Below are 13,222 nucleotides of genomic sequence, written 5' to 3'. Positions count from 1 at the left end.
CCAACTATTTAACCCTAGCCTTCTATATCATATGTAATATGCCTCCTCCAATTTTCTTATGGACGAATGAACATCGTCTGATCAAAAGAGGTAGTCAAACCTCTTGTTGCAAATCTTTTTCCCCATTCCATTGATTAAGAAGATGTTATTATCAGTGGCTCTATCTCCAATCGAAGCTAGCTTCAACATCGAGGCAATTTTGGAGTCACAAGAAGCCGGTGTATGTTTCTGCATCATTGTTACAGTTCCTTCGATGATCGGTTCTTTAGAGCTTTTCCAAATCGAGCAAACTTCGTATGCCCTTATTTATACGGTAACAACTCTTCAATTCTCATTAATTATGGATCGTTAACTTGTGATTCAAATTATCTATTTCTATTGTTCGCTGAATTGGATGGTTAAGTATCGGAAAACCTAACGTGTTCAAGAAGAACGAGCTATGCACATATGGTACTCGACTAAATTCCTGAAAGAAGGACCAACTTGTTGTCTTAGTGAACTGTTGGTGGAATTGAAAATATTCCGATTTGCACACCAACTGTTTGTTAAAATGTCTCAGTGAACTTCAGTTACTTATTCCAAAATTTGTTCTTTCTTGCTTAATGAGTCACTTTCAGTTAGAAGGAAGCATAGAAAAAGATGTTAGTTTGTATGGTTCCAGCTCTTGTATCAGGGCCTTATAATGTAAGTAACATTCTTTATTCATGTGTTCAAGTTGATGAGTTTCAATTTCTTTTATGTGGATGCTCTTATTTCTTACAAAATAATGATTTCAAATCTTATATGAAAACCACGTTTCTATGCTTTAATGGGTCTGCCATATATTTTGTTTTTCTTTCGGTTATGGAATACAGTTCTAGGTTGTTTGTGCCTTTTTCTTTTTCATCAACACAAATTAATTTAGTCTTTGAACCTTGTGGTATGCATTCTAAATCATGTTGCTGGAAATTATGTTTATATGTAAACTATTGCAAGTAAATCAATTATGGTTTTTGGCTTGTTTGATGATAATGTCTAACAAGTGTTTGTTGAAATTCCTGAAAGAGTATTTAAAGAATTTAACCTTGTGGTATGCATTTTGTCAGAATTACTAGCTGTAAATACAATACCTTTGAATGTATTCTATATATTCTATCAGAATAAAATCGATGTATTCTGCCAGAATGTATTATATGTATTATATCATATTCTATGTATTCTACCAGAATATATTAAGTGATAGTTAATTGTAAGCAACATGTTTTTAACAATTATTAGTTTTTGTTGTATTTGTGATAGGAATGGCTGGAAGAAGGCGTTGAAGACCTCGATATTCTTTTAGAATATGTATAATTATATTAGAATGTAAGAATATGTATGAATTTGTATTTAAGTTTAGATGTATAAGAATATATTAGAATGTTTGTTATTTTTCAACATCTGATTCATAAATTTTGTTTTTCTTCAATAATATTCTATTAGAATAAAATTCTGAAAGAGCATTACTCTAACAAATAATATTCTGACAGAATAAAATCGGTAAAAAATTGAAATTGAATTAATAAAAAAAATCAGATTTTTTTTAAATTAGGAGAATTAATCATCCCTAAAAATCCGAAAATTTCCTTTTATAAATGTAGTTAATTGTCCAAAATACCCTTTTGCTTAAAATTGTGTGATTATATGCTACACGTTACCCCATTGTAATATCATACACCCTCAAATCATGTCCATTGATTAATTTCATCCATTGGTCCAGATTTGTGCATTCTGGCACACAATACTTAGTAAAAACAAAATAACCTAAGCCTATATATATATATATATATATATATATATATATATATATATATATATATATATATATATATATATATATATATTATGGTTCTAAAAAACGCGTCATAGCGCGCCTGAAGGCGTGCCATGGCGCGAGGCGTGGTGTAACCATTACGAAAACATCAAAGGCGGGTTTGTGAAGCGTGGCGCCCAAATAATGTGTCAAGGCGCGTCTTATCGCGTTATGGCGCAAGTTTTTTTCAAGGTGCGGGTTTTTTTTTCTTTTGTTTTTTTATCGGGCCTAAAATAAATGAGTTTTTGTAAACTTTTTTCTATTAGATATTAATATAACACTTATAAAAACTTCATATATTTGATAAAATTCAATAATTATATGATTTATTTCTTTTAATGTATATAATATAGTCACGCCTTGAAAAACGTCATGTCTCGCCAAGGCGCAAGTTTTTTTCAAGGTGCGGTTTTTTTTTTCTTTTGTTTTTTTATCGGGCCTAAAATAAATGAGTTTTTGTAAACTTTTTTCTATTAGATATTAATATAACACTTATAAAAACTTCATATATTTGATAAAATTCAATAATTATATGATTTATTTTATTTTAATGTATATAATATAGTCACGCCTTGAAAAACGTCATGTCTCGCCAAGGCTTGTCATGACTTAACTTTTACCTTGTCGCCAAGCCACGCCTTACGTTATTTAGAACCTTGATATATATATATATATATATATATATATATATATATATATATATATATATATATATATATATATATATATATAGCAATTTATTTTTTTGTTACACGTACTACTAAACGAGCTTGACCCCTCCCCCTTCCCACCCACCACTATTTACTATTTTGTTTTTGGTGTTGGAAATTTACTATGCATATAGCTGACCGGGTTTTGTGTTTCTCACTTAAAAGAACTAAACTACATTCTCCCAGTTTGTAGGGTTCAGCTCCCCTCCATTTCACTTAAAATACTTGTTGGCTTCAACTTTTCTTTTTGTTTAACTTTTAGCCAATATTGAATCAATTCATTTCTATAATTGAACATGTTGGGGATCCCAGAAGTGCTTATCAAGATCAAAACATTGTTGTAAATAAAAAAGAGTCAATCAATTAGAAACCAATTATAAATAAACATATAAAATTTAGTTATATAAAAAATTTACCTTTAGACTTTCAATTAAGGCATTCTTTTATACGGGGTTAATTTTGGAGAATTTTGTGTTTGAATCAATAACACCTCCCAAATATAGATTAATCAAACATACATGTGTATTATACTACATTCTTGAGAAACCAATCTTGAAATTCGGTTTTTATATCACTTTGGGGACGTGCTTCAATGAATTCACTGCATTCATGATAGAAAGATAAAGAATTGAAAATGGGAAAAACATTAAAAAATAGTAATGAAAAGATCAAGATAAGAACACTTCATACAATGTTTGATTTCTCCACATATATTGATTTCTTCATGGGTATTGCTTGAATTTTGTACAAACTATTTGATATTAAGTTTTCCCCTTGGAGAAAAATGTTTGATTTGTGTTGCATTAATTAGTCATCATTTAGACTCAAACATCCAAAAAAATTGTTTTTTCAACAACTACATCCTCGTTTCATTCAGGACGATTGCATTTACTCTCGATTTCTTGAAGTCTCAATTTCTTCAGCTATAGAACCTTCCGACCTCACCTTATTTCTGACATAGTTTTTTTTGGTTTTCATATACCTTTGAAACGGATATATCCACCTCATATATATTGAGCCTCCGTAAAGCGCTTCATTGGGTAAATGCAAAACTAAATGCACTATAATATCAAAAAAAGCTGGAGGATTGTGACAACCCGAGATTTCCATTTTCTACAAACCATATCAAGTCAGTAGAAGACTAGAACAGTTACAGTGAATTTCCAGACTTTTGGGTATAAGTTTGAGTATTTCAGGTTTACACTTAAGGAGATATCAGGAGAGTGGATGCACTAGGGTTTTGTGCAACTATGTTATTCCAAAACTCTATGATATTAGAGTTCATTGCGTGAATAAAATATTTTCTGCCAAAAATCCCAGGACTATATATAGAAATCTGAGCCATATTTATTCATTAGTTACATTTCCAACTAGATAAAAACAGATTCTCTCTCATGGATCTTCGGACTTTCGTCCCAAAACGTGAGTACATCTATCTAGTTGTATTATATAGCTTATTAAGTGCTTAATAACCTAGATTACATGTCAAAACAACAAGATTTAAGAGTTTACCGCCCAAGAACATGTTGGACCGTAAACCCTTTTTAAGGGCCAAAGTGTGCCGAATGCCCCTCCAAACCTTGAAAGTGAACCTAGAGACTACCCATGGCTTGTTTAGACATCAAAAACATTAAGAATCAAGGGCTAAAAGTGAGTTCACGGCCAAGGATATTCTTGGGCCGTGAACTCCATTTTAAGGTGCCAAAATGCCCTAAATGCCTTCCTTAAGCCAAGAGTCTAGCATAGCACTTTACCTTGATGTGTCTAGGACCCAAAACAATCAAAATACCAACACCCATAGATGTTTACGGCCGCAAACACATGACCAAATGGTCCATGGGTTGTAAACTCAAGTTAGGGGTGTTTTGATGCCACAAACACTTCCTAAGGCTTAGGCTTGAATTTTGGATGCTTCCTTATGACCTTTAGGACCCTCATAAACATAAATGGCCATGAGTTTACAGCAGTAAACTCATTAGGGTCGTGAACTCCTAACTCAAGGGCCAAAAGGTGCTTTACAATCTTCAAAAGCCTTGGACACTAGCTTAGATTAGTTCCTAGTTAATTTAGGGACTTGGAATCACCAAAAGACCCATCCCCATGAGAGATTACGACCATAATCTCTAAGGGAAATGGTCCCAGGGCCGTGAACTCCTCAAAGGAGTTGAAAGCTGCCCTAATCTCTTTCCCAGACTAAACCACCAAGTAGGAATGCTTCTACGGAACACTTAGAACTTCAAAACACCAAATAACATTAGGCCTAGGAGCTTACGGCCGTAAACTCAAGGGATTACGACCGTAAACTCCTTGTGTGAGGTTTATTGGAGAGTAAACTCATGTATGGGGTCCTTTGGAACCCTAAAACCCCTAGCCTTGACCTACAACAACTTAGATACAATCCTTGAGGCTAATAACACTTGATAAAGGTGTTTAGCATGTCCTAGGGTGTATTGACTTGTTTATTAGTTGTTTATAGACTAATTTGATACATATATGTGATATTATATGTTAACTAGGATCATAGAGTGTGTTCAAGACTACACTTGACACCTAGCAGTCCTACCTCTTCGGTTCATCAGTACCACTCACTACAGGTGAGTTCATACCCCTTAATCAATGTTTTAAATGATTTTAAATCCTTTAATGGTGGGGGGATCCAAATAGAAAACAACATGTTAATTAGATCAATCATATGTATTTATAACTGTGTTTTCATCCAGCAGATTTCACATACTTCAAAATGTGATGCATGAAATGGTTTTCTATCTTAAAAATACCTTGGTAGCAAAAGTATTACGTTTGAAATGTTTATTAAAATGACATCAAGTCATTGTTAATTATTGTTCAAAACTCTTAGATGTCTTACAAAACCATTTTTACCTTCTTGAACAAAACTATATCTATACACTTATGTTCTTATATATGTACTGATGTTATAGTTTTCATCCTTCATTCAGTTTCCCACATTCTTGTGTAGCAAGGGTGTATAAACCTGTTTGGACAATCAATTACCTTCCAATTAACTATTATAGGGATAGTTAGGAGATACAAAACATTATTCCTATTACAAGGAATTACACAAGATTCAGTTCATTCATGAGTCTATACTTGTACATTACATGATACATGAGTACGTTTACATAGATATGCTTACACGAGTACGTTTACATAGGCTTACATAATACATGAGTAGGTTTACATATGCTTACATGACACATGAGTACGTTTACATAGATACGCTTACATGAGTACATTTACATATATACATTTATGTGTATGCACACACATGGATATTTGTACCTAGATTCACTAGGATGATTTACTAGTACATTATGTGTAAATTGTCCTGCCTATCCCAGTTCAACGGGATGTCTAGACGGGACTAACCATTCCGGAACCCACCTGTTAGCAACAGTGGTAGATGAATATCTATGGATGCCTACGGTTATTACTTATATTAGGGGTACCTTTACGAAACTAACCATTCCTTTGGCCTACTATTCGCCACAGAGGTAAATGAACATCTACGGATGCCTATATTTAATACTTATATTAGGAGTACCTTTATAGGACTAACGATTCCTTAAACCTGCTGCAGCTACAGAGGAAAATTGATCCATCTACGGATGTTTAAAGGTTATACATTTCGCTAATCGCGATGTCATGTTAATCCTAATACAAAAGGATAACACTTACATGATTATATTTTTCCTATTACTTTATTTTGTGATACATTCACATAAATGATGAGTTAGACTAAGTACTGTTAGTAATAGTCAAAAAGAAGGAAAAACTATCATTGTTATGGCAAAGCATTCGGGTCTTGGTAGAAGACTACATTTCATACTAGTAGGAAATATGGGATTTTCTAGGGTTTTCATACTTATATCAACTGTTTCATTCAAAGATTTACATGGCATTCATAAAAGCTTACCAAAACAAGGCAACGACACTTAAATACTTATGAATTCACCAGCTTCTTGGCTGATACTCGCTTTCAAAATAACTTGTATTCTCAGGTCACACATAGACAGGTATGACGACCAGGTTTGTGAAGACGGAGCAGTCCAGACTCGTCATATTCTGATTATTCATTTTATTGTTGTACATTATGAAAGAACACACTTGTATGTAAAATTCATAATAGTAATGCGATGGATGATGTTGTTGCTTGTTTACTACTTTACATTGTTGTGATACATTACATGACGTCCTCCGCCCCTGAACGTTTCCGCCGTTCTAGGTTTTGGGGTGTGACAGATTGGTACCAGAGCATTGTTTATAGTGAATTAAGTATATAAACCCATAAATGTGACAACCCAAAGTTATTCTGTTACATTACCCCATTACCGTTAACGGAATCTACCACTGTATAAAAGTTTCGTTAATAAGAGGTCGTCAAATAAATAAATGTTTTATGTATTTATGTTTTATGTCGTTATAGTCGTAATAAACTAAATAAAAACACTTAAATTACATTTCCATAGTAATTTGGAAAAAGTTAGTTTTTATTATTACGACCACTAAATCGGGTGCGACCAAAAGCCCCGTTTAGCGACAGTATCGGGTAGATTCCCACTGAGCTCCAACTCCAACCCATATATAAGGGGGAATGTACTTAATTCCACCCCTTTTCACTCTCTCTCTATACTCTCTCTCATACGAGCCCGATTTCGCCTCAAATCCGCAACCAAACGCCTCCAAATCGTAAGTTCTTGTACCCTAAATTATCCTAAACATTATTGGCTGTGACTTTACCCCAAAATTTGACCATATAAGCTGTCAAAGAGGAGTTTACGGCCCAAGAACACTCTAGGGCCGTAAACCCCTTAAATGAGGCCAAAATGACCCATATTTGTCCCTTTGAGCCTAGGAACCAATTAAGGATTTAGCCTAGGAGTGTTTGAAGCACAAAACAACAATTTTTGGGACTTAAAAGAGGGTTTACGGCCCAAACACATGCTTAGGCCGTAAACACCCTCTAAACTTGTTAAAACAAGTTCCAAACACTCCCAAACCACCCTTAGGCTTAATACATAAATTAGGGACTTGCTATTTCGGGTTTAGAACATTTAAACACATAGATTTGAGGGGTGAAATGGAGTTTATGGCCCAAGCACATGCTTAGGTCGTAAACACCTCCAAACCATGTCAAATGGTAGTTTTAATCCCCCCCAAATGGCGTTATACCTTCACTAGAAAATGTTAGGGTTGAAACAAGGGCTTAAACTTCAATAAAATCAAGGTATAGGAGTTCACGGCCGTGAACTCCCATAGGGGTGGTTCATGGGCCGTAAACTCCCATTTGGTCCCTTTTGAAGCCTTAAATCGACTCATACAATTTAGATTTGGACCTAGCAAAATTCCACGATCAAGATAGAGCCTTTAAACATCCTAGAACGCCCTCACCATGAGTTTACGGCAGTAAACTCATGGGGAGTTGTCCCAGGGCCTTAAACACCATATGGAGAGTTTACTCGTGGAGAGTAAACTCCATTCCTAAGCCATTCAAGCCCTTAAATGTTACCCGGGACACCCCAAACACTTAACCAAAGTGTTTTCCGCTTTTTAGCGTGTGTATACTTATTTAATTAGTATTAAATGTACTAATTGTATGTGAACATATGTTATCATATGTTAAATAAGTCACTAAGTGTGTCCAAGTCTTTACTTGACACCGAGCACCCAACCGGCACCTTCGTCGGATCCACTTACACCAGGTGAGTTCATACCCCTGAATGAACCTTTTAAACTTTTTTAAATGTTTTATAGGGGGGAAATACAAGTTAAACATGCCAGTTATCATAACAATCACATGTGATTGATAACCCGCATGCACAAGGATTTACCACACTATTAACTGTTTTACCGAGTTTGATAATGTAAATGGATTTGTAAAATGTTTCCACTTGTTCAAATCTCTTACTTATATTTTTTTTATCAAAGTTTCATTTAAAACTGATTTATGAAAGGTTTCCAAAGAAATTCTAAAGGTTTTAAAACTTCTTTTACAAAGGAATACCCAGTCGTGATTTTCTTAAGTATAAAGTTTTCTTCCATGTTTTGATACCCCACTCGTTATATACCACTGCCTTGTTATACTTTTACTTAGTGGATACTTATACTTAGTTAAATGCTTATACTTGTTTACACTCTTACTTAGTGATACACTTCTACTTCACCTATACTTGATATCGCTTCTACTTCACTTATACTCAATACGCTCCTACTTCACTTGTTGTCGCTTCTACTTCGTGATACACTTATATTTGGTAACACTTATACTTCACGATTCGATTATTGCACACTGTACACTTATACTTCACGACTCGGATATTCCACACTGTTTGTTTACACCCCACGATTTGATTATTCCACACGATTCGGTTATACATCACAATTTGGTTATACTTCACGATATGTTTTCCACATGTTACACACTCAAACGTAGTTGGATGTATGCCTATGCTTGTATAGATGCATATAAATAATGGTTGAAGGACTTAGGAAGGCTTGTTCGCCCGATTTCCTTTTCTTCGTTGAGATGTGGTCTGGTGGGATCGGATGCCCATCCGAAGGTCGTTTTATTCATTAGTTATATATATATTATATATACAAGCATAGCCATATAGGTTTACTCTTGTCAGTTCAGTTATGAGTCTCTACCTCTAGTTCTGCACTTATATTGGAAACCCACTACCCACTATTTGGGAAGCATCTTCGGGACACGGCATTCTCCGTCGTCTAGTTGGTAACCAGAGTCTCCTGTAGGGAGAGCGGACATTGTGTGTATAGATCTATACGGGATTTGTGACAACCCGATATTTCGAGTCAATGTAATGTAAAACCGATCAAATTTAGGTCAAAATGTAACCTTCCTAAAATCTTATTCGGATTAAATAAAGTAATAGGAATCATATCAAGGTTTGCGTACATAAAAAGAACGTCCAAATCTGACTCCGGATGAGGAAGTTATGAAATTTTGAAGAAATTCCTTAATCACGTCATTTTAATAAATAAATAATAAAAATAATTTTGGAATTAGCCAACGGAATCTAAACGAAAGTCGTAGATCATGGTCTCACCTTCGCGAGGATATAAAGAACGTCAAAAACGGAGTTCGTATGAGGGAGATATGAATTTTTTTAGTTTATTTAAAATAAATAAGAATTTAATTATAAATTCCCGGTAATATCCGAAGAGGAGTCATCGGATTGGACCGAAGTACGCCCTGCGTACCTTCGTACGCCCCGCGTACTGAGATCGAGGGTCTCGGATCGTCCACGTCGCACTATCCGAAGAGTTCTAAACCGTCCGACCCGTCCGAAGCTCCGACCCGTCCGACCCGCTGTCCCGTCCGACCCGCCGTCCCATCCGACCCGCGTACCCAGCAACCCGTCCCATCCGAACCGAGGCAGTCGAGGCTTCGGTCATGCATGACGTACGCGTACGCGCTGCGTACGAGCGTACGCCCCGCGTTCGGAGGCGGTTCAGCCTTCCTATAAATAGGATGCGAGGCTTTCCGAAAATGTGGCTCATTTCTCTCCTCTCTCTCACAACTTTGTCTCGTTTTCCGTGCCCGTTATAACCCGGAGCTCTGGTCTTTTTGCTCAAGTCCCGAGGGTCGATTTTACTCCCGAGATTCCCGAGAATCCCGAGAAAAATCCGTTTTCCGAGACGAAACTCTGCCCGGTTTTCCATCTCGCTTTCCTCAATCAATCAAGTGAGTTTCATACCCCTTAATCAACCTGTTAAATATTCTAAATGCTTTTATATGCTTTCAAAAGGGGGGGAATGCAAGTTAAATACTTATAGTTATTGTTTCAATCACCTGTGATTGTACTAATCACATGTGATTAATAACTAGGGAAATCAGTGGTTTTATCACTATTCAAACTATCTATCAAACTGTTTTACTTCTAAATGTTTTCCAAACCCATTTACTTTTCGAATTTACACTGCAACTGTGATTTAAGCAAATGTTCCTTATACTTAAACTGTTTTAATCAAATCTACACCTTCAAATGGTTTTATAGATTGACATCAAGTCAATCTTTCTTTAAAAATAATACTTATGTTTCAAATGCCTTATAAATACTTATTTATGCTTTTATATTACAAATTGCATGCCCATATATGTATAGACGTATAAATAATGTTTAAAGGACTTAGGAAGGCTATCCACCTTGTTTCCTTTTCCTCGATTTGGATGTGGTCTGATAGGATTTTGGGTGACCATCCGAAGGTCGTTTCCATATTAATTATATATCAAATATACATATATAGACATGAAAGTACTTCCATAATCATATGTACTAAACGCACTGTTAACAAGTTACCATCGGGGTAACACAGAATCAAACTATTACAACTGCTAGATCAATGAGTCAGTTCATTCATGAGTCTGTACTAGGAAGAGAATATATACAACTATACTACGAGAACATATACAACAATACTAGAACAAGAAACATTTCATCACACATGCAAGAATACGATAACAAATGTGATCCACTGTATCGGAGCATGCCTTAAATGTCATGGCCCGAGTTGTAGCCAGAATTCTCTTGGAGGGAGAGCGTTGAGTTTGCGTATAGATCTATACTGGATTGACTATCCTACACCTTGCTGCTAGCTACAGCCGGACCTGCAGGTCTGCGGGTGCCAAACGTCATTCCGTTATTACGACCGTTCTTTATGTCGTTGTTATCAGTCGATAGTATGGTGCAATTATCACATTATACCTTAATATAAATCCGGTTTAAGGTAGTAGTAATTAGTACAACAGTAGTTCTTATTATACAAAACTACAGTACTACAATGATTTACCCATTACATATTTTGGTGATAATCTCACTTAAGCATTAATGTACACACTATATTTTATCAAATGATAGTTATACTTGGGTAATCACACACTTTTACAACAGACGAGTTTACAAAACAGTTAAGCCTTGGTAGAAGGTTACTTTTATAGAAAATATAGGATTTTCTGAGAGATTCAAACTTTTGCAAATACTTTTAAACATTTATTTACATTTTTACAAACTTATACATTGGGACAAGTTCAAACGTTTTTGACAATGATCATTGACACTAAAATACTTATGAACTCACCAGCTTAATGCTGATAAACTCTTTCAAAATAACTTGTATTCTCAGGTCATCAGTAGACAGGTACCGATGCCAGCTTTTTGAGATGATGGAGCGTACTCAAGACTCATCATTTTATTATTTTGATTTACGTTATATTTTTGGTGTCTAAAACTGTACAGAACACGCATGTATTAAATTTATATATTTAATGCAATGGATGATGTTGTTTGCCTATTTACATTTACTGTGTTGTGATTACCTTACATGACGTCCTCCGCCCCAGAACGTTTCCGCCGTTCTTGGTTTTGGGGTGTGACAGATTGGTATCAGAGCATTGTTTATAGTGAATTGAGTATATCAACCCATAAAAGATATACTAAACTATAAACCCATTGGGGATTAAACTCTGACCAAGAGTCTATACTTAAAATAATAAAATATTTAACTAAGTATACTAGTCTGCATTCATACTAAAATAAGTGTCACAATGACAAGAACAAAAGTATTACGATTGTTAAATATCACAAGTGAGCTCGGGGATGTATGGTCAGTCCTGGGAATGGCATAGCCTGATCAACTATGCTGATCCTAGGAGTGATTAGCACATGCCTTAGAATGGTTGTGATAGGTTAACAAGTCTAAAAACTTACCAACCATACCACAAGAAGATCAATAGAATTTAAACTTAAAATACTATAGGAGTATTTTGCGCTACTAGTTACACGTATACTATATTCTTATACCTCTATTCTCGCATAGATCTTGATGGCTAGATATCCATCATGGCGACCCGTACTTTCCCAATGAAGGCAATGCCGGGTGGATCGATGAAGAGCCCGAAGTTGATCATCCAATCCCTTTGGATGATCACCTCGCAGAAGGCTTTTCAGATGGGTCCGACTCCGAGCCTGAAGTCAACAACCTACCGATTGTAGGTCAAGCCCCGAACAACAACCCTCGACCAGCGTTTCCAGGTCCTACACCCATATGGGCAAGCAACCTGAACCGCTGGAGTAATGATCAGGGACAACCCTTACCATACTTTGGAGACCGAACCTTTTACAACGTCAGTGATGGTGGCTCTACTGACCGAGCTCTGCCTGTCATTATCCGCAGAATAGCTCGTATTGTCGAGCAAGGTGGAGCAGCCGTCGACCGAGTCATAGAGATTGATGCCGACTCAGGTGTCAACACAGTCAGCATCCGCCGTCTTGAAGAAGACATGGAACGGACCCGGAGGACAAATAAAACCCTGCTGTAGCAGTTGGCTGCCTCACGAGCTGAAATATTGGAACTTCGAGCTCGTCAGAGGACTCAGGATCGACCCATTCAAGAGGTGTTTCGTCAAGTATCCGACCGCAGTACTCGCCCGGGATTTTCCCATCGCCGTTGGTTGATGTCTAGTACAGCTCCGTCTTTTAATTAAAGGATAGCCTTTAACATCTGTGCTCCAAGTAGCGCTTGTGTGTAAAATGTTTCTAGCTCCCGTACTCAAATTTGAAATCTAAGGACTGTCAAACTTTTCTATATGGTATGATGTATGACCTACTGTTAGGTCGATTTTCCCTGAACTTATTACATCAGT

General features: G+C 36.0%; 1 long non-coding RNA gene across 1 annotated transcript; it reads left to right on the top strand.

Moving 5' to 3' along the window:
• Positions 1-1,408, top strand: LOC145051169 (uncharacterized). The gene is made up of 2 exons (XR_013683450.1): positions 1-684; positions 1,279-1,408. It is a non-coding gene; the product is annotated as an uncharacterized LOC145051169 (long non-coding RNA).
• The last annotated feature ends 11,814 nt before the right edge of the window (positions 1,409-13,222 follow it).

The sequence above is a fragment of the Lactuca serriola genome, chromosome 5 (genome assembly GCF_051521515.1).
Source record: "Lactuca serriola cultivar US96UC23 chromosome 5, Lser_US96UC23_V15, whole genome shotgun sequence".
Lineage (NCBI taxonomy): Eukaryota > Viridiplantae > Streptophyta > Magnoliopsida > Asterales > Asteraceae > Lactuca > Lactuca serriola.
Note: the sequence above shows the minus strand (reverse complement) of the source record. Positions and strands in the feature narration are given on the sequence as shown.